Below are 20727 nucleotides of genomic sequence, written 5' to 3'. Positions count from 1 at the left end.
AGATGCAGCACGCCTCAGCGTTTCACCTTGGGACTTACAACGAATTCTTGAGTCCATGCCTCGCCGAGTTATTAGGAGGTGTCCCATGACTTCTGTCACCTCATTGCAATAAAATTATATACGATTGTTTTAGATATTAGTAGGCCACATTGTTGACAGATTTAAAGTTACACTTGAAACGTCCTCTTAGAACTATTGATACATGACTGTCCTTAAACTGGCACACAATATTTTTTAGCGCAACGCAATCTGACTTTCAAAAATCTCTACAAAAGAATGGCCCTGACTAACATTAATCTATACCTTTCACAAATCACTTACCTCACCAAAAATCTTCGTTACTCGAACTACTGCAATACAGCGAGCGCCTCTACTGCCAGCTAAATAAAAGATTCAAACTACTGAAGGCACTAACTACTGATAGGCATAGTTAGCAAATGAAAGATTTTAATAGAGAACAAACAATGTATTTACCTTAATAATCATAATATATATAGTAGTTCATGACATCCATTTTTACAAATTTCAAAACTCCGCCATTTCTCTCCCCACATCCACCACTGCTGGCGGCTCACCTCCAACTGCGCAACGCTACGCGCTGTTCACATCCAGCTGCCACTGCCCAACACTACAATGGCAGACAACAATGCAAACTAGCCACAGACTGCACACAGCACAGCCAGTGATTTTCATACAGAGCGCTACGTAACGTTGCCAATAAGAAAACATAAACAGCCTACTTACATAGCCCCCATGCTCCCCACAAAAAATTTTACAAATTGTTTTGGGCACTGGGCAATACATATTTGTTAAAATTTTTCATAATCGTAATTACAATAACAAAGAAATCAAATGCACACACTTATTGATACAATGTTGGTCAAAAGCTAACATTTTCTCACAGTCCATAAAGATAGTCCTAATCATTCATCACAATAGTAATTACAGTTTTTTTTCACAAAGTCTCATTAGTAAAAGAAATTGCACACAGAAGTAGTGGATTTCCATGCAGTCTTGAAGAAGTAGTGTTGTCCTTCCAACGGAAAGACAGTGCTGACTCTTGACATGCTGACAGGTAATGGACCACAACAGAGCAAACCCACAGCAGAGTCATTCGACGTTTTCAAGAAGATTGGTAGGTAGGTCATCACAGAGCAGACCCACTGTAGTCCTGGTAGAAATTATGGTATTGGTGGGCCACCAGAGCTGCAGACCCGCTGCAGTCCTTGTAGAAATAATGGTATTGGTGGGTTATCAAAGATGCAGACACACTGTAGTCCTTGTAGAGACAGCCAGCAACCATCTGTTGCGACTGTGCAGGTGCACATTCACCATCGAAGACTCTTGCGGAGAATATAGCAATTCCATAAACCACCACTTGTACACTCACAAAGTTTTTGGAATTGTCCTTAGAACAAGCAATGCTGTTATCCAGTCCCTTGCTGAATTATTAACACACGTGCAAACACTAACAGTCCCTACTTCTCACATATTGTCCATATACTATGACCAAGAGAAACATGTGCAGTGAAATGTGACTTACAAGTTACTTAATTTGATGAACTGGTGTCAATTACAATTTTATAACATAAAAATACAATAACAAAGGTACAAAATACATCATTAAAGAACATAACAATACAGATAACATTTGTAGTACAGGCTTTACAAAATCGAAATAACATATACATCAGTGTTACAGGGATTATTACATGAGTACATACATAAAAGATCAGAATAACTTTTGAAACTTCAACTTCACACACGAGCATTAAAACAAAACAGAATAAATAATGTCTAAGCATCCGGAATGAGATTTTCACTCTGCAGCAGAGTGTGCGCTGATATGAAACTTCCTGGCAGATTAAAACTGTGTGCCCGACCGAGACTCGAACTCGGAACCTTTGCCTTTCGCGGGCAAGTGCTCTACCAACTGAGCTACCGAAACACGACTCACGCCCGGTACTCACAGCTTTACTTCTGCCAGTACCTCGTCTCCTACCTTCCAAACTTTACAGAAGCTCTCCTGCGAAACTTGCAGAACTAGCACTCCTGAAAGAAAGGATATTGCGGAGACATGGCTTAGCCACAGCCTGGGGGATGTTTCCAGAATGAGATTTTCACTCTGCAGCGGAGGAAGTTTGGAAGGTAGGAGACGAGGTACTGGCAGAAGTAAAGCTGTGAGTACCGGGCGTGAGTCGTGTTTCGGTAGCTCAGTTGGTAGAGCACTTGCCCGCGAAAGGCAAAGGTCCCGAGTTCGAGTCTCGGTCGGGCACACAGTTTTAATCTGCCAGGAAGTTTCAATGTCTAAGCATATTTACAAGGTAAATAACATATTATTAATGCCAATTATATTTGAGGATAACAGTATTCCTCATCATAGTGAATGTAGCTTAGTATTAGAAGAAGAAAAAATTCTATGAAACTACACAGAGACAGGAAGAAAACAAATACACAAGGGTACACAAAAATATAGTGAGATAACACAAAAGGAAAGGACAGGGTTTGTTTTCAGTGTAGCATTTGGTACTGCAGTCCAACCCAAAACTTCATTCCATAGATCTTTCGTCTTATTTCAACCTTTGCTTCCACCAAAAAAAATCCTATCCAAGCATGCTTTCTGTATTTTTCTCGTATAACCTCTCAGTGCATTTCTTCAAATTCATCGCAACTCATTCTCTTAATAGGCTACCTCCTCTTAAGCTAACTTAAATCTACTGAGCTCAGATATGTATACTAAGGGACGAGGCAATGCAGCAGCACAAAACAATTAACACAAACATCAATGACAAAAAATTCAAATTGGCAAAGCAATTGCAATATTACAACTAATATAAGGCACTGTGCAGCAAACAAGAAAAATAAATCAGTAGTAAACTGGCTTAGAAGAGTAACACAAAGTCAAATTCAGTAACACTATGCCTGGCAAACAGCAGTAACTTATACCTAAACATGACAAAGCTCAAGCAGAAAAAATAGTACACGAAAGACAACAATGCAGATAAGGGAAATGTCTATTCACATCTTAATGTCTATGTAATTAAAGTGGTGCACCACAACTTATTCTACGAAAAATATTACCAAGTAGTTGAAAAGGAAGGGAAATGTCTTTTTGTGCTCCTTCGTTTTTTTTAAGTTATTGTTTACTGGATCTGTAGGCATAAAATATCTATATTAGTACATTCATAAAATTTAATTTTAACCAATGCTGCAGTGCAGCTAGAAATTAGATATTAAAGAAAATGAGCAAATATGTGCAAAGGACGGCATGAAACATCATTCATTAGCCATATGGCATTTCATAAGGCAGTAAAAAGTCTCTCAATTCTCGAGAAAGACACATGTCATAATCAGGTGTGCAGATGTAAGTATCTTTCCAAGTAATGAGCGTGTCGTATTTGCGGTGCTTCCTACAAAGGAATTTCAATAGCGAGGATAATGGCCTCCCTTTTTTTTCTTTTCTACCTGTGCCTCTGAAAAGGCACGCACTAATGGCTTTTTCTCCAGGCGTCTGACACAGCTGGGTGCCCACGACGCATTACATGCAGGTGGTCACTTAACTTTCTTACGGAAATATTTACGACACCAGTTTCCGCTACAGTGACAGTCTCATATGAAAATTTCACAGGTCGAAAATGTACGTTAAAAATGCATAGAAACAAAATCCTGTAAATATAACAGTGTCCAAAAAATTTTCGCCAGCATAGTGATACATTCACGCATTTACACACATTTCATAACTCTTAAAGTACGATTCTCGGTTTCCAACATCCTTTTTCACAAGTCAGAGTCCTTTACCACTACTCCTTATTCCTTATCTTATTACACATATACATATTCATCAACACGTCTTCAACAATTCATCATAATAAATACATATCATAATAAACATTCCTCAACAGCATAATACACATCGTCGTCGTAATAATAACATCATAACACCTCAGTCAAATCTCAAAATCGTCTTAGCTTTCTGCAATAATTTCAAAACCTAAAAAAAATTCTCTTCTCATGTCAAGAGTGTCATCTACCTCAAACGTACTTTAAAATCATGCTCCCTTACCAAATACATCATTCAAAGCTCTCATAGTATCACAATGGTTCCGAAAAAAAATGAACAGTTCACAAAGTACAGACAAAATACAATTTCGCAGACAAAATACAATTTCGTAAGTGTGAAGTTATCCAACTGTGTAATTGTGTAAACATGTGTCACTGACATAGTAAAAAAAATGTTTATCTCTCAGTTAAATGATCAGATAGCTGTGTAATTATGTGTTAGAGAAATACGGTACCGATGTGTAAAGTTGTATAAGCAAATACCATATTAGCTAGGGCTCCTTGTGCTTGCCAAACACATGGTACACAAAGTAAGCATGTACCCCCCTGAGGATTAATGTAATTATACCCTCAGGTGTTACAGATTACAACAATGGAATGAAATGTATTACGGAAAATCTTTGTATCATTGTACTTCAAATATCTTTAAAAATAAATGATTTAAGTACAAAATTAATCACTCAAATACATGTCCTGTAGCGCTAAATGTGCATCTTGCTGTAAGATAATCTCTGTGGAAGTGTCGTAGTTATTGTCCTCCGAAAGCTAAGTTCTGCAGAAGTCAATGTACTTACCTCATGATAAACAAAAGTGAAATGCTTTGCGTATAGATATCTTAGTTATTACGCTTATTGTTGTGATGAAGAAATTACTGTGCTGTAACGTATTGTTGTGCTACGGAAAAGGCGGTCTCATTGTAGCTATACCACAAAAGTTACTACTAAAACATGTTTTACTTTCCAGAATAATACAGAAAAACTGTGCAGATATAAAACAGATACACCGCAAAAGCAACATTGTAAATTGTCACTCATTAGTAACGTCGTGATATAATTGTGTAGCCGTCACATAAACTAACCACTGTGTCATCTGGTATCTCACAGAAAGTACCTTAAATCCAGAATGTATTTTCAAGTAAACCAAAATGTTGCATTAGAATCTCATTAGCAGTACCAGTATATGTTCTAAGTATGTGAGCCTTATAGTCGTTATGTAATTGAGCAACTAACAAGCAAGAATGTACACACAAAATAACACTGTGTCGTTTGTTTGCAATAACAATGCATTCGTAATTTCTGTTTAAATAAGTTCTCTTGGTTCTTGACTGGATATTTAACTTCAAACATTGTTGCATGGTAACAGTTTCTAAAGCATACTAGTAACGTGAAGTGAAACGTTTTATGGCAAAGACAAAGTTAAAAACCAGATTACTTTTCAATAAACGGTTTTACATGTGAAATGTGGTGTAATCCTTTACTCTTCCTAGTACGCAGAGGTTCAACTTGAACGGAATTATCATGCGGTATACGTCGGTGAGAAATGCTAAAATTTTTCTCAAGGTTAGCGTCTATGTTATTTTTCTCTGAGCCAGCCGGCGCACGCGGCTGCCTGCGGTGCGAGTCATTGTCTGTTCCTTTGTGGCGTGCGTCGTTATTGGGATTGGGAGACGTAACTTATACAAATTCACCTTGACGAGAAGGCTCTGCCCTGTTTGAAGCTCGCCAGTTCTGATGGAATTCAGATCTGTCGTTTTGTCGGTAGTTTACATAGTTTCTTGTTTGTCGGTCATATGATGGAGAATTTCTCCCGGAATAGTAACTGCGTGGTGGACCGTTGTGTCTGAAGTTATTCTGTCTCCCTTGATAATAGTTATTTTGGTTCCCATATTGTCTGTTTCTATGGTTGTCTCTGTCACATTCATTACTACAAAAATGCGATATTTCTCTGTAACTATTACTCTGCCAGTGGTTGTCATATGGGTGGTGTCTGTTTTGGTCACGATTTACGTTGTAAGAATAGCCTTGTCGTGTCCAGTTATTATTTCTTTCATCGCGGAATTGCGACGGATGTGACCTGTAATTGTTGTGTCCCTGTTTTCGCATTCCGCGATTGTCAGTGTCAATTTCTAATTCTTGTAAGAGTCCCTGAAAAGCTTCAATGTCGTCTTTGCAAACTCCTGCTGAAATAATATGTCTCAAATGTTCAGGCAGTTTGATTAAGCAAATGCGGATGAGTTCTGAGGGGCTGTATGGGTGTGACAGGTACTGATTCTTGTGCAACATGTCTTCAAAATATTTCACAAGACTGGAAAATTCAGATTGTTTGAAATGTTTCATCATTATGATGCTATGTTTTACTCGGTCTTGTGTAGCTTGAGACCAATATGCTGAGTGGAACGCATGGTAAAATTCTCCTTCACTGTGACAATCGTGAATGACCGATCGCATTCTTACAGCTGGTTCATTCTCCAAGTAGCCACATATAAATTCTAACCTGTGCTCCAATGACCAGTTGGGAGGAAAACAATGAGAGAATTGATGGAGCCACGCTTGTGGATGAATGTCGTTGGCAGAATTCTGAAACGTTTTGAATTTACGTGTAGTAATGAACAGCTTATAGTCAAAATCATCGTGTCGGCGAGTAGCATATCGGTCATTGTTGCGTCGTTTCGGCGGTTCCATCTCAAAATTCGGTGTACCTTGCCAATTTCTTTCATAATTTCCTAAGTGCCCTGAGTTATTATTTTGTGGCTGTTCCGTATTTCTATGGCCCTCTTCCCGTATTGGAGCGCGAGTGGCCTCTGAAATACGTAATTCTTGTATTACCTGTGTCAGCTGATCTTGTACTTCCCGGATTTCTCTTTGGTGTTGCGTATTAATTTGATTCTGATTTTGTTTGAATTTCCTAATTTGTTCGCACTCTTCTGTGTCAGTGATGGCTACAGGTCTTGTGTCATTCAGATCATCATCTACCTTTGCAGATAAGTTAGTGAACTGATCCGAAAGTTCGGCTACTTTCTCCGGTAGTGTACTTATTTCCTCAGTGTGTTTTTCTGAACCAAGTTTCAGAGTTCCCATTTGTGTTGAAATCGTATCTACTGTGTCCTTTAAGTTTCCTTCAGTTTTTGCAAGTTGCGTAACCGAATCGGCAGATGCAACTGAGTCAATTTTAGCCCACAAGGTCTCATGATTTTCATGAACAATAGTTTGGAGTTCTCTTATGGCTGCTTCGTGATTCTGTAATGCATTTTCATGCCGCGAAAAAATAGGTTGAAAATGCTCACAAATTTGTGTTTTTACATCATTACAGACTTTTTGACATTTCGATTCAATGTTATGTAACTCAGTAGTTAAATCTTCACGTGTTCGTTCAAGCTTATGTTCCACTGAGTCTAACTTTTGAAGCTTTTGTTCCATTGTGTCTAACTTTTGAAGATTTTGTTCCATTGTGTCTAACTGTTGCTGTGTTTGTCTCTGATTTTGTTCCATTGTGTCTAACTTTTGAAGCTTTTGTCCCATTTGTTGCATTAATTGTAATAACAATGCACTGGTGTCTGAAACATGTTCCTCAGTGCTTTTCGGCAGTGAATTTGCACCGGCAACATTCACATTTTGACAAGCGGAAAATGTGTCTTGACTCATTTGAGAAAACGGTGAGAACCCAAAACCTGAGTCTACAGTATTTGCAATATTGTGTTCTGTCATTCCCAATTCCTGAGACGAGTTGTTGCCGACCGATAGATCGATAATGCTTCCCTGTTTACTACCTGTTTCACTGTCTACACTATTATTTGACGCCCGCTCCATTTCCCTATGCACAGTTACCAAATTACTACTTTGAATATTAGTTAATTCATTACATGGTGGCGTTAACACACTGCTTTCGTCTTCACTGTCATTTCTCAGTTTACTTTGGAGCCTAGTGTTACGTTTTTCACACGCCATTATTGTCACAATATTTCACACGACAACACGGAAAAACACAATTTGAAGAGCAAAAATAGGGGAACACATTAACATAGCACTGAAAATAATATCTAGTTAATTGCAAGCGCAGCTGCGAAATACTTGGTGCAAATCTACATGCATGCCACAACTGTTTTACTGTACAAGAATGAAAGCCTGCAACTACAAAGGAAATTCTCTCTATAATTACTCGCTAGCAATAAACAATAGCTACACTAATTACACAAACTACAAGAAAAAATCAGAAGATTCCAGTGAGGTATCCTCGGCTAAGGGTCGACATATGAAACGTCCCCTTTGAGAAAATTATATACGACTGTGCTTAAACTGGCACACAATATTTTTTAGCGCAACGCAATCTGACTTTCAAAAATCTCTACAAAAGAATGGCCCTGACTAACATTAATCTATACCTTTCACAAATCACTTACCTCACAAAAAATCTCCGTTACTCGAACTACTGCAATACAGCGAGCGCCACTACTGCCAGGTAAATAAAAGATTCCAGATTGGGCAGCGGCAGCTGGATGTGAACAGCGCGTAGCGTTGCGCAGTTGGAGGTGAGCCGGCAGCAGTGGTGGATGTGGGGAGAGAGATGGCGGAGTTTTGAAATTTGTTATACTGGATATTATGAACTGCTATATATATTATGACTATTAAGGTAAATACATTGTTTGTTCTCTATTAATATCTTTCATTTGCTAACTATCCCTATCAGTAGTTAGTGCCTTCTGTAGTTTGAATCTTTTATTTAGCTGGCAATAGTGGCGCTCGCTGTATTGCAGTAGTTCGAGTAATGAAGATTTTTGTGAGGTAAGTTATTTGTGAAAGGTATAGTTTAATGTTAGTCAGGGCCATTGTTTTGTAGAGATTATTGAAAGTCAGATTGCGTTGCGCTAAAAATATTGTGTGTCAGTTTAAGCACAGTCGTGTATAATTGTTGAAAGGGGACGTTTCAACTTGTCGCATTGTCGTGTTGAAGTGGTACCTCCACCAGGGCACTCTAATGGCGGAAAGTGATGTAGATGGTTTACACGAACGTCACATAACGTACACCTCTCATTGGTCCCTGAAGCCTGACAATGGGGCCTAATGTGGGCCACGTGAACACATCCCGGACCGTATGTGAGCCACGTCTTGCCTACAGCCTCGGTGGCACGCAGGCTCCATGGCTTCGTTGGACATACGTCACACTCTCACCCACCTATTGGCTCTATCTATCTGAAACAGGGGCTATGCTGCACACCGCCACGACCCACTGATGATGATTGTAAGCCAAGGCCCGTCCTTCAGCTCTCTGTCGAGGTGTCAGCAAACGTACACGAGTCGGTCGTCAGCCGCTGTAACCTATGCGATGCGTTTGTCACATGAGCCTAAAGACTGCGCGATTCCAGAACGTAGACTGAGGTTATCTGGGATGAAGAAGTTATTCACATGCTCGGTTTATTCGGATGTGACGTCAAAATGACATGTACGTGTCCAGCCGCATATTTCGGATAAGCCGAAACTGCCATTGACACCAGCTTTTTCCGTGGCTGAGCGAACTCTCGAAAATCGCAGAAACGGCAGTTAAATATTTCACTCGCAGAAATTTAAGCTATTATCTTACGTTCCTCCCTATCCACACCTTCGGAAATTACAACATATTCAGTCAGGCAGTAGTAGCTGACCGAGACAGACGCAACAACAAGGAAGTAACCGCATTTGTCATTTAAGAGTTCCTAAACAGGAGCGAATTTTATTATATCATCTGTATGCTTTAATAGTTCAGTTTCTTGTGTTTCTGCATGTAAATTTAATATCTAATAGCCACAGTTGTCGCGTTTTCGTTTGTGTCGGAAAGTAAACCAATTTTCTTACATATTAAAAGTTCATAATCAGGGGCAAATTATTTTGTTTCACCTGAGTGCTTCGGTAGATACGTTTTTGAATATCTGTGTATTACTATACACTGTTCGTGCGTTTTCGTCAGGGTCTACAGTAGAGTTGCGCAGCACGTGCCGATAGTCCGTTTACCTGCATAGTTTATTTTTCCACGGTTTTTAGTATGGACAGGGACTGCGATTGTTGTGTGCGGATGCGAGCCGAGTTGGTGACACTTCACTCTCAGCTTCAGGTTGTGAAGGCTTCAGTTACACAGCTTGAGGCTGCAGTGGATGGGCACCACTGTTGTGGGCCAACGTGAGGATCCAACGGACGTCCAGCACGTCAGAGTCCTCCGATCGGTCCTCACCAGTGACCAACCCAGTTACTGCTGGCACTGAGGCTGACCCCTCACCTGTGGTCGAGTGGGAGGTCGCCCTGGGGCGAATGCAGGCAGCGAAAGACTTCCCAGGCGGCGGCACGTAAGGCCTCCCCAGTTTGTCTGGCAAACAGGTTCCAGGTGCTGTCTGTGGCTGACACTGTCGCCGAGCCAGATTTGTCGCCTGTTCTGTTTCAGAGGAAACCACTCAGCCTGCAAGATCCGGGCAATCGCAGACGATGAGATTATTGGTAGTTGGGAGCTCAAACGTTAGGCGCGTTATAGGGCCCCTTAGGGACTTGGCTGGCAAGAAGGATAAGAAATCCAATGTGCACTCCGTGTGCATACCGGGTGGAGTCATTCCAGATGTGGAAAGGGTCCTCCCTGATGCCTTGAAGAGCACAGGGTGCAGCCAACTACAGGTGGTGGCTCACGTCGGTACCAATGATGTGTGTCACTTTGGATCAGAAGAGATTCTCTCTGGTTTCGAGCGGCTAATAGTCTGTTACCGTTCGCCGCGGAATTTAAATCCGCGCCAGACGTCACTGACGTCGAAGACCCATAGAGGTCTCTGCACCATCGCGCCGTAAGCTGTGGCGGCGCGCGCCTCCTGGCCCGCTTTTAGTGTGTGGGCGCCACAGGGGAACATGTGGTCGCAGCGGCCAATAGCGCCGCCCCCGATAGCTCACTTAAGCTTCGGCCTCTCGCTCAGTCAGTTCCATCCTCACCCGACGCATCCACCAGCATCTCCGCCAGCACCGCCTCCTTCCCGTTACCCAGTGTGGATTTCGGCCGTCCTGCTCTTCCGATGACCTTCTCCTTCACCTCACTCATCTCCTTTCCGAACAGCTTAATTCCCGTCGCTCCGCAATCTTCCTCTCCCTGGACCTCGAACGTGCCTATGACCGTGTATGGCATTCCGATCTCCTCTTCAAGCTCCAAACCTTCGCCCTTCCCATTAAGTACGTCCGTCTGATCGGCTCCTTTCTCTCCCACCGTCCTTCCTACATCACCATCCAGAACACGGATTTCTACACCTTTTTTCCCTCCGCCGGTGTGCCCCAAGGTTCAGTCCTCTCCCCCCTTCTGTACCTTTCATATACGGCGGACATGCCGCCGCCGTCGCCCCCCGTCCACCTTCTCCAGTTTGCCGATGACACCTTCCTTGCCCTTGCCCCCACCCTGCAGCGTTCCCAACACCTTCTCCAATCCCATCTTGACCGGTTCACCACTTGGTGCAACCAGTGGTTGCTCAAGGTCAATCCCTCCAAAACCCAGGCGATCACTGTAGGCAAAACCACCCCTTCCTTCCGCCTTCTCGATTTCTATCTAACCATCTATGGCCGTCCTATCGCCCTCACCCCAACCCTTAAGTACCTTGGCGTCACCCTCAACCGTCGCCTCTCCTGGACCCCCCATCTCTGGACAATCCAAGCCAAGGCACGCTCCCGACTCTGTCTCCTCAAGCTCCTTTCTGGCCGTACGTGGTGTCTGGACCCCTCCACCATCCTCCACACTTATAAATCCCTCATCCGCCCTGGATCTCCGCCCACCCCCCCCATACCTTTTACAAATCCCTTCAAATCCTTGAATGCCATGCTCTCCGCCTCGCCTATCGCATCCGTCTCCCCTCCCCCATGTGGATCCTGTATGACCTCATTCCGTTCCCCCACCTCCTCTTTTTCCTTGAAAGGATACGGATCCTCTACACCTCCTGTAAACTCGATCCTCCTTACCCACTTGTCTCCCCCATCCTCTCCCACCCCCACCCACTGCCGCGCCTGTATTCCCACGTCCCACCCTCCTTACCCCCTCCCAAGGTGGCTTCCGCCAGCTCCCCCTCCCTGATGATGCCCTCCTCCCCTTCATCTACCCCTCCTACCAACTTTGATCCTCCCTCCCTCTTCCTGTGTTTGTTCCTTTGGGCACCCTCCCTCCCTTCTCTGCCCCTTCCCTCCCTTCTCCATTTCTCTCCACTCCTCCCCTGGGCTTCTCCTCCCCTGTCCCTCTACTCCTCCTCCCATCTCCTCTGCCATTAGCATCTTTGTTCTCCCCTCTTCTCCCCCCCCCCCACCCTTCTTTCCCTCTTGGCAGGTCCCCGGACTCGCACACACTACGTGGACATATGCGCGCCGCAGATCATCGCCATCAGTGTCTCGTGTGTGCCGTCGTGTTTTGTGTTCAGTGTTCACCGTCACACTCCATCGTTCACCTGTGCCATCGACATCTTCAGTGTTTGTGCGTCGTATCAACAGTTTGTAGTGTGGATTATCGTCGAGTGTGAATGGCTCCGTGTTTGTATTTATGTGTCTACTGTTTTATTACCCGCCATTATGTAACTTATATGTATTCTTTCTGTTTTCTCATTGTCTATTCTCTGGCTGAAGAGCAGCGTAGAATGCTGCTGACAGCCTGCCTGTTGTACAGGTTTTAAAATAACAATAAAGAAAAAAAAAGCGCAGCCAATCAGTCTAATCTCGCTTACGTCGGTTTACACCACGCTTTGCGCTAGACAGCTTACTTCCTGGTTCGTGTACGAGTGGACGTGTTTGTTTCCTTGTGACTCTGTTGTTCGGTCTTGTTGTATTCGTTCTGTCCTACGTTGGTCGTGTCCGTCCTCTTCCGTTGTGGTTGTTCGCGGGCCTCTCCGCGGATCCTGCCGCGCCTTCCGTCATTGCTACCCCTCGACCGTCCTGGTCGCAGTTACAACAAATAGAAGTGGTAAAGGCTGCCAGTCCTGCTTGCAAGATGAAAGCAGAGCTGACCATTTGCAGCATAGTCGACAGGACCGATTGCGGACCTCTGGTACAGAGCCAAGTGGAGGGTCTGAATCAGAGGCTCAGACGGTTTTGCGACCTGAAGGCTGCAGATTCCTCGACTTGGGCCAAAGGGAGGTTGGGTTTTGGGTTCCGCTGAATAGGTCAGGTGTCCACTACACGCAGGAGGCGGCTACACGGGTAGCAGGGGCTGTGTGGTGTGGACTGGGCGGTTTTTTAGTTTAGAGGATCTCGGGAAAACACAAGAAGGGCTTCAGTCACAAGGGGTGCAGGATGAACACAGGAAAAACGTAGAGACAGGATCCATTGGTATAATAGTTGTAAATTGTCGTAGCTGTGTTGGGAAAGTACCAGAGCTCCAAGCGCTAAAAAAAGCACTGACGCTCGAATCGTTATAGGCACTGAAAGCTGGCTAAAGCCGGATATAAGCTCAGCCGAAATTTCTGCGAAGAACCTAACGGTGTTCCGAAAGGCTAGACTAAACACGGTTGGCGGAGGCGTGTTTGTTGCTGTTAGTAGTAGTTTAACTTGTCGCGAAATTGAAGTAGATACTTCCTGTGAATTAGTATGGGAAGAGGTCATTGTTGGCAACCTGAATAAAATAATAATTGCATCCTTTTACCGACCTCCCAGTTCAAATGATACAGTTGCTGAAAGGTTCAAAGAAAACTTGAGTCTGATTTCAAACACTTACCCAACTCATACGACAATAGTTGGTGGTGACTTTAATTTACCCTCGATATGTTGGCGAAAATACATGTTTAATTCCGGAGGTACGCATATAATATCATCCGAAATTGTGCTAAACGCATTCTCTGAAAATTATTTCGAGCAGTTAGTTCATGAGCCCACGCGAATAGTAAACGGTTGTGAAAACACACTCGACCTCTTAGCAAAAAATATTCGTGAGTTAATAACGAGCATCGAAACCGATTCAGGGATTAGTGAACATAGGGTTGTCGTAGCGAGATTGAATACTGTAATCCCCAAAACCTCGAAAAATAAGCGAAAAAATACCTATTCAAAAAAGCAGATATAAATTTACTTGACACCTTCCTAAGAGATAATCTCCACTTATTCCAAATTAATAATATAAGCGTAGACCAGATGTGGCTTAAATTCAAAGAAATAGTATCGGCAGCAATTGAGAAATTTATACCAAATAAATTAACAAACGTCGGAGCTGATCCTCCTTTGTACACAAAACAGGTTTGAACACTGTTGCAGAAACAACAAAACAAACATGCCAAATTTAAACAGTCGCAAAATCACTAAGGTTGGCGATCTTTTACAGAAGCTTGAAATTTAGCACGGATGTCTATGCGAGATTCTTATAACAGTTTCCACAACGAAATCTTGTCTCGAAACCTGGTAGAAAATCCAAAGAGATTCTGGTCGTATGTGAAGTATGTTAGCGGCAAGAAACAATCAATGCCTTCTCTGGACGACAGCAATGGAAGTACTATCTGTGTCAGTACTGCGAAAGCAAAGTTACTAAACACAGCCTTCCGAAATTCCTTCACAAAAGAAGACGAAGTTAATATTCCAGAATTCGGATCGAGAATAGCTGCCAACATGAGTAACGTAGAAGTAAATATCCTCGGAGTAGTGAAACAACTTAAAACACTTAATAAAAGCAAGTCTTCTGGTCCAGACTCTATACCAATTACGTTCCTTTCGGAGTATGCTGATGCATTGGCTCCATACTTAACAATCATATACAACCGTTCGCTTGACGAAAGATCCGTACATAAAGACTCGAAAGTTGCACAGGTTACACCAGTATTCAAGAAAGGTAGTAGGAGTAATCCACTAAATTCCAGGCCCATATCGTTAACATCGATATGCAGCAGGATTTTAGAACATATATTGTGTTCGAACATTATGAATTACCTCGAAGAAAACGGTCTAATGACACACAGTCAACACGGGTTTAGAAAACATCGTTCTTGTGAAACACAACTAGCTCTTTATTCACATGAAGTGCTGAGTGCTATTGACAAGGGATTTCAGATCGATTACGTATTCCTGGATTTCCGGAAGGCTTTTGACACTGTTCCACAGAAGCGGCTCATAGTGAAATTGCGTGCTTACGGAATATCGTCTGAGTTATGTGACTGGATTTGTGATTTCCTGTCAGAGAGGTCACAGTTCGTAATAACTGACGGAAAATCATCGAATAAAACAGAAGTGATATCTGGCGTTTCTCAAGGTAGTGTTATAGGCCCTTTGCTGTTCCTTATCTATACAAACGATATTGGAGACAATCTGAGCAGCCGCCTTCGGTTGTTTGCAGATGACGCTGTCGTTTATCGACTAATAAAGTCATCAGAAGATCAAAACAAACTGCAAAACGTTTTAGAAAAGACATCTGAATGGTGCGAAAAGTGGCAGTTGACCCTAAATAACGAAAAGTGTGAGGTCATCCACATGAGTGCCAAATAGGAACTCGTTAAACTTCGGTTACACGATAAATCAGTCTAATCTAAAAGCAGTAAATTCAGCTAAATACCTAGGTATTGCACTTACGAACAACTTAAATTGGATGGAACAAATAGAAAATGTTGTGGGGAAGGCTAACCAAAGACTGCGTTTTATTGGCAGGACACTTAGAAAATGTAACAAACCTACTAAGGAGACTGCCTACACTACGCTTGTCCGTCCTCTTTTAGAATACTGCTGCGCGGTGTGGGATCCTTACCAGATAGGACTGACGGAGTACATCGAAAAAGTTTAAAGAAATGCAGCACGTTTTGTATTATCGGGAAATATGGGAGAGAGTGTCAGAGAGATGATACAGGATTTGGGATGGATATCATTAAAAGAAAGGTGTTTTTCATTGAGACGGAATCTTCTCACGAAATTACAATCACCAACTTTCTCCTCCAAATGCGAAAATATTTTGTTGACACCGACGTACATAGGGAGGAACGATCACATCGTACGGAAAGATATATGTGTTCATTCTTTCCGCGCGCTATACGAGATTGGAATAATGGAGATTTGTGAAGGTGGTTCGATGAACCCTCTGCCAGGCACTTAAATGTGATTTGCAGAGTATCCATGTAGATGTAGATGTAGATGAATAAGCAATCAAATATTTGTGTCAAGAAATAATAGGAATTTTATTGCTGCTCGTTCCACTGGCAGCAGTTTAAGTTGTCCTCTTAGTTTCCTGCCTAACCACAGTGTCGGAAACTGCGTCATATTCGGAAATAACAGCCAAATATTTGTGAAAAGCAAGGAATTTAAGTGTTGTTGCTGATGGTTGCACTAGCAGGAATTTAATCTTTCGTTTTCTGATTAGACAGAAGTCACAATATTGAAGAAACTCATTTCTGAGAGAGCGCGCTCTTACATGTAAATAACATCGAATATTGGACATAGGGAAGAATCACGCAAAGTGGCCAGGCTAAGGTAATCCTATTTTGAAGCTGATTAACAACTGGCAGAAATGCATAAATAACATTGCTTATATTCTACAAGTACTGAAGTATAATAAAGAATGGTAGTCACTTAGAATCAAATTAAGTACTTTAAACAATTAGACGTTTCACAAGGTGCCAAAACGGCCTCTTTACCAGAAATGAGCAGACAAAGTGACAACTTAGTTTTAAATTAAAAAAACACGGGATAAAAATTGCCTTAACAGAGAACTCAACGTATTTTGTTGTGAAGCAGGATTCTAATTACGCTTTTCATTAATAAAAGTCAAACTGTTCCTCAATTCCTGCACAGAGTTCGTGAGCCCAGAGGGAGCACAATTGGTACTTAATCCACTGCGCTTCTGGGATTGAATTTGAAAACTTGCATGCATTTCGTGTCTTCATTGCTGTCGTCAAAAAAAGAGTTCTTCTACGGTTGGCTTTCCTACTCTTCGCAGTTTTCTTTTTACAAACTTTATTCTCCTCGGCTGCTTTCTGTTTTTCTTTATGTTTATTTCTGTTTCTTCTCTTTCTTTATTTGCCGCTTCTAGGTTACTGTCATAACGACTTGAGGCATGTATCGCCACGAAGCCCTTCTTCCGGCCGCTGCTTTTACGTTTTCCCCCTACACAATGTGCACAGAAGCCACCACCGGATGGTCACTTAGCCTTCATTGACGCCATTACACACAATCCCGTTAATAGCATGACCGAAATTTTAGTAACTTCAGTAGGATTACCAAGTCAGAATATGAGCACTTTCAACACAATTTCATTAAAAGACATAAGCCACATTTCCTGTCTACAATAAATACAAAAACGACCACTTACCTCCCATCAGGATAACTAAAATCCACAAAAATTAGTACAACACTGAAGAGCGGTACAGAAAACTGGCTAGACCTCTTGGGGCGACTGAGCTCTCCAGGGAGAATAAGTTTAAGCGTTCCCCGCGCTATGCCAGCATCTTATAGCCTCCAGACCGCAGTGGCCACTTTGACAACCATCCCCACTTTGCTTGGCTCTCCCCTGCTTGTATTACATTCATAAGAAAGTCTCAGAATGTGTTGAAAACGTTAAGATGAAAAAAGAATTAACACAGAGTCAAAGGCCAGCTTCCTCTCACTCCATAACCCACGACCTTAACCGTTACGCTAGGAAAAAAACATACGTTCTTCAACTTTGGTTGTGCTCGTCTTAGTATCTCTCGACGGTTTTTACCACCGATGTGTCATTAAGTGAGGTGAGCCGCAAGGCTGTAACGCTTGCTGCATTTGTTAGTGTGCAATCGTGGTCCAAGCAAGTTCCTGACGCCCCCTCCTCTCCCCCTCCCCCCGCCATATTTAAATCGGCGCCTATCTTACTGACAGCAGACCATCGCTCCTCCATATGTCTCTGCAGTAATGACGTGACGTCCGTTCGTCATACACTTGTGGTATTCCTGTGCGTCGGATTACGTGTGTGCCTTTGCAACAATGAAGATATACCCTAGGCGTTACTGACCTTGGATATCCGAGTTCTTATATACTCTCCAATAATGTACGGTCCATACACCTTGCACTGATTATAATCCCTCGTTCAAAGTCGCTTATTTGTAGCAGTCTGATCAGACGTTGTGTTTACTCTCGGGCCATTGCGGCATCCATCCGCAACATTCGGGCGTCGTAAAATCAAGCGGGACAACCTTTCCCGTGATTTTTAACCAATCCGTTTATTTGGAGGAAAAACCTGAATTCACTCTGCCTGTGTACCGGTCTATTATCTGCTCCTAACAAACTCTTCGTACTAATAGGTTCTGAAAGGAGACTGTTTTTATTCAGAATTCCAATAGACGATATTATTCACCACTATTTCGGCTACAAAACCCTATTTTTCAGCATAATATCCATTCAATGTGATTGCCTTACACCACCTTACCGGGTGGGGAGGGGGGGGGGGATGGGAGGCTGTATGCCCGCATAGTACCATTTACTGGTCGAAGTAAATTGCTGCATCAATGACGTCCCAATCATCTACGTATTGCTTCCGGCGGAGTTCGATCTTTGTTGAGCCAAACAGATGTAAGTAGGGAGGTGGATGAAGAAGAACAGTTGAATGAGGTCTTACGAGCTCGCCGGCCGGGGTGGCCGTGCGGTTCTAGGCGCTACAGTCTGGAACCGCGTGACCGTTACGGTTGCAGGTTCGAATCCTGCCTCGGGCATGGATGTGTGTGATGTCCTTAGGTTAGTTAGGTTTAAGTAGTTCTAAGTTCTAGGGGACTGATGATCTCAGAAGTTAAGTCCCGTAGTGCTCAGAGCCATTTGAACCTTACGAGCTCCTCTCGGGTGAGCAGACTTGTGTGAGGCCTGAGATTTGTCATGGAGAAGGAAAAGTTCGTTGTCATTTTTGTGGTGACGGACGCGCTGAAGTCATTTCTTCCATTTCCTGAGGGTAGCACAGTACAGTTTAGAGATGATGGTTGAATCATGAGGGAGGACATGAAACAGAATAACCACTTCAGAGTCCCAGAATATCTTCGCCATGATTTTAACGGATCAGGATGCGGCTTTGAACAGTCTCTTCGGAGGTGTGGCGCCACTTCATAGACTGCCATTTTGTTTTCGGTTCGAAGTGATCAACCCATGATTCCGTCTGCCGGTGGTGTAATTGCTTCTTCAGTAGAAATCCAACTGAAAAAGTTCATCATGCAAAAGCTCCAGTGACTTCTCTAACTTCTCCTGCTCTTTAATTAAGCTTTCCTCTGCGTGATCTGGCCTAATTACGTCACATGTATTTTTACCAGTTGGCGATTTTTGGTCGAGCAGTTAGCCTCACTCCCCAGGACTTGGAAAAGTTTTAAAACTGTATCCAAGGCTAGCCACTAGTTCTGTGGCTTCTTCATACTTTTTGGAAATCTGGACATTCTTATCTCCTGAAGGCCCTATTCAGAACATGGCAGAGCGGAGGGCTCCTGGTGATACAAGTTGTTTCTCTCATCCCAGAGTTCCGCTCACCTGGCCTCGGTGGTAACGTGTCATAAAGCTAAACAAAAGCTGCTGCCCACTAGGTGGCCACCTGACAACGCGACTTTCCGTTGGCCACCACATTTCTGCCTTCCTGCGACATGGCCCTGTGCCATTTCTTTGAACTCATGTGTCCCTGCTGCATACCAACTCCCGTTTTCCTGCCAGACACCAAGTCACCTGTCCTGAGTCCATTGTGGATGTGATTCCCAAACTCCCTCAGAAAAGCAAAGAACAGTCCCACACTACGTTAAATGTGAAAACGCTAGTTAAGAGAAGAATTTACTGAGAAGTCAGCATGTACACTTACTGCAGTCATATTTACTCTTCGAAGCTGTTATCGATAGATCGTGTTGTAAGTAGGCTGTTTATGTTTTCTTATTGGCAACGTTACGTAGCGCTCTGTATGAAAATCACTGGCTGTGCTGCAGTCTGTGGCCAGTTTGCATTGTTGTCAGCCATTGTAGTGTTGGGCAGCTGGATGTTAACAGCGCGTAACGTTGCGCAGTTGGAGGTGAGCCGCCAGCAGTGGTGGATGTGGAAAATGAGATGGCGGTTTTTTGAGTACAGAATGGATGTCATGGACTGCTATGTATATTATGATTTTTCAACACTATTAAGGTAAATACATTGTTTGTTCCCTATTAAAGTCTTTCATTTGCTAACTATGCCTATCAGTAGTTAGTGCCTTCTGTAGTTTGAATCTTTTATTTAGCTGGCAGTAGTGGCGCTCGCTGTATTGCAGTAGTTCGAGTAACGAAGATTTTTGTGAGGTAAGTGATTTGTGAAAGGTATAGGTTAATGTTAGCCAGGGCCATTCTTTTGTAGGGATTTTTGAAAGTCAGATTGCGTTGCGCTAAAAAATATTGTATCTAAGTTTAAGCACAGTCGTATATAACTTGTTCTAATGCAATAAATGAAGCAGGCAAAGAGGAATACAAACGTCTCAAAAATGAGATCGACAGGAAGTGCAAAATGACTAAGCAGGGATGGCTAGAGGACAAATGTAAGGATGTAGAGGCTTATCTCACTAGTGGTAAGATAGATACTGCGTACAGGAAAATTAAAGAGACCTTTGGAGATAAGAGAACCACTTGTATGAATATCAAGAGCTCAGATGGAAACCCAGTTCTAAGCAAAGAAGGGAAAGCAGAAAGGTGGAAGGAGTATATAGAGGGTCTATACAAGGGCGATGTACTTGAGCACAATATTATGGAAATGGAAGAGGATGTAGATGAAGATGAAATGGGAGATACGATACTGCGTGAAGAGTTTGACAGAGCACTGAAAGACCTGAGCCGAAACAAGGCCCCCGGAGTAGACAACATTCCATTGGAACTACTGACGGCCTTGGGAGAGCCAGTCCTGACAAAACTCTACCATCTGGTGAACAAGATGTATGAGACAGGTGAAATACCCTCAGACTTCAAGAAGAATATAATAATTCCAATCCCAAAGAAAGCAGGTGTTGACAGAT

The sequence above is a fragment of the Schistocerca cancellata genome, chromosome 3 (assembly GCF_023864275.1).
Source record: "Schistocerca cancellata isolate TAMUIC-IGC-003103 chromosome 3, iqSchCanc2.1, whole genome shotgun sequence".
In the NCBI taxonomy this organism is placed as follows: Eukaryota; Metazoa; Arthropoda; class Insecta; order Orthoptera; family Acrididae; genus Schistocerca; species Schistocerca cancellata.
Note: the sequence above shows the minus strand (reverse complement) of the source record.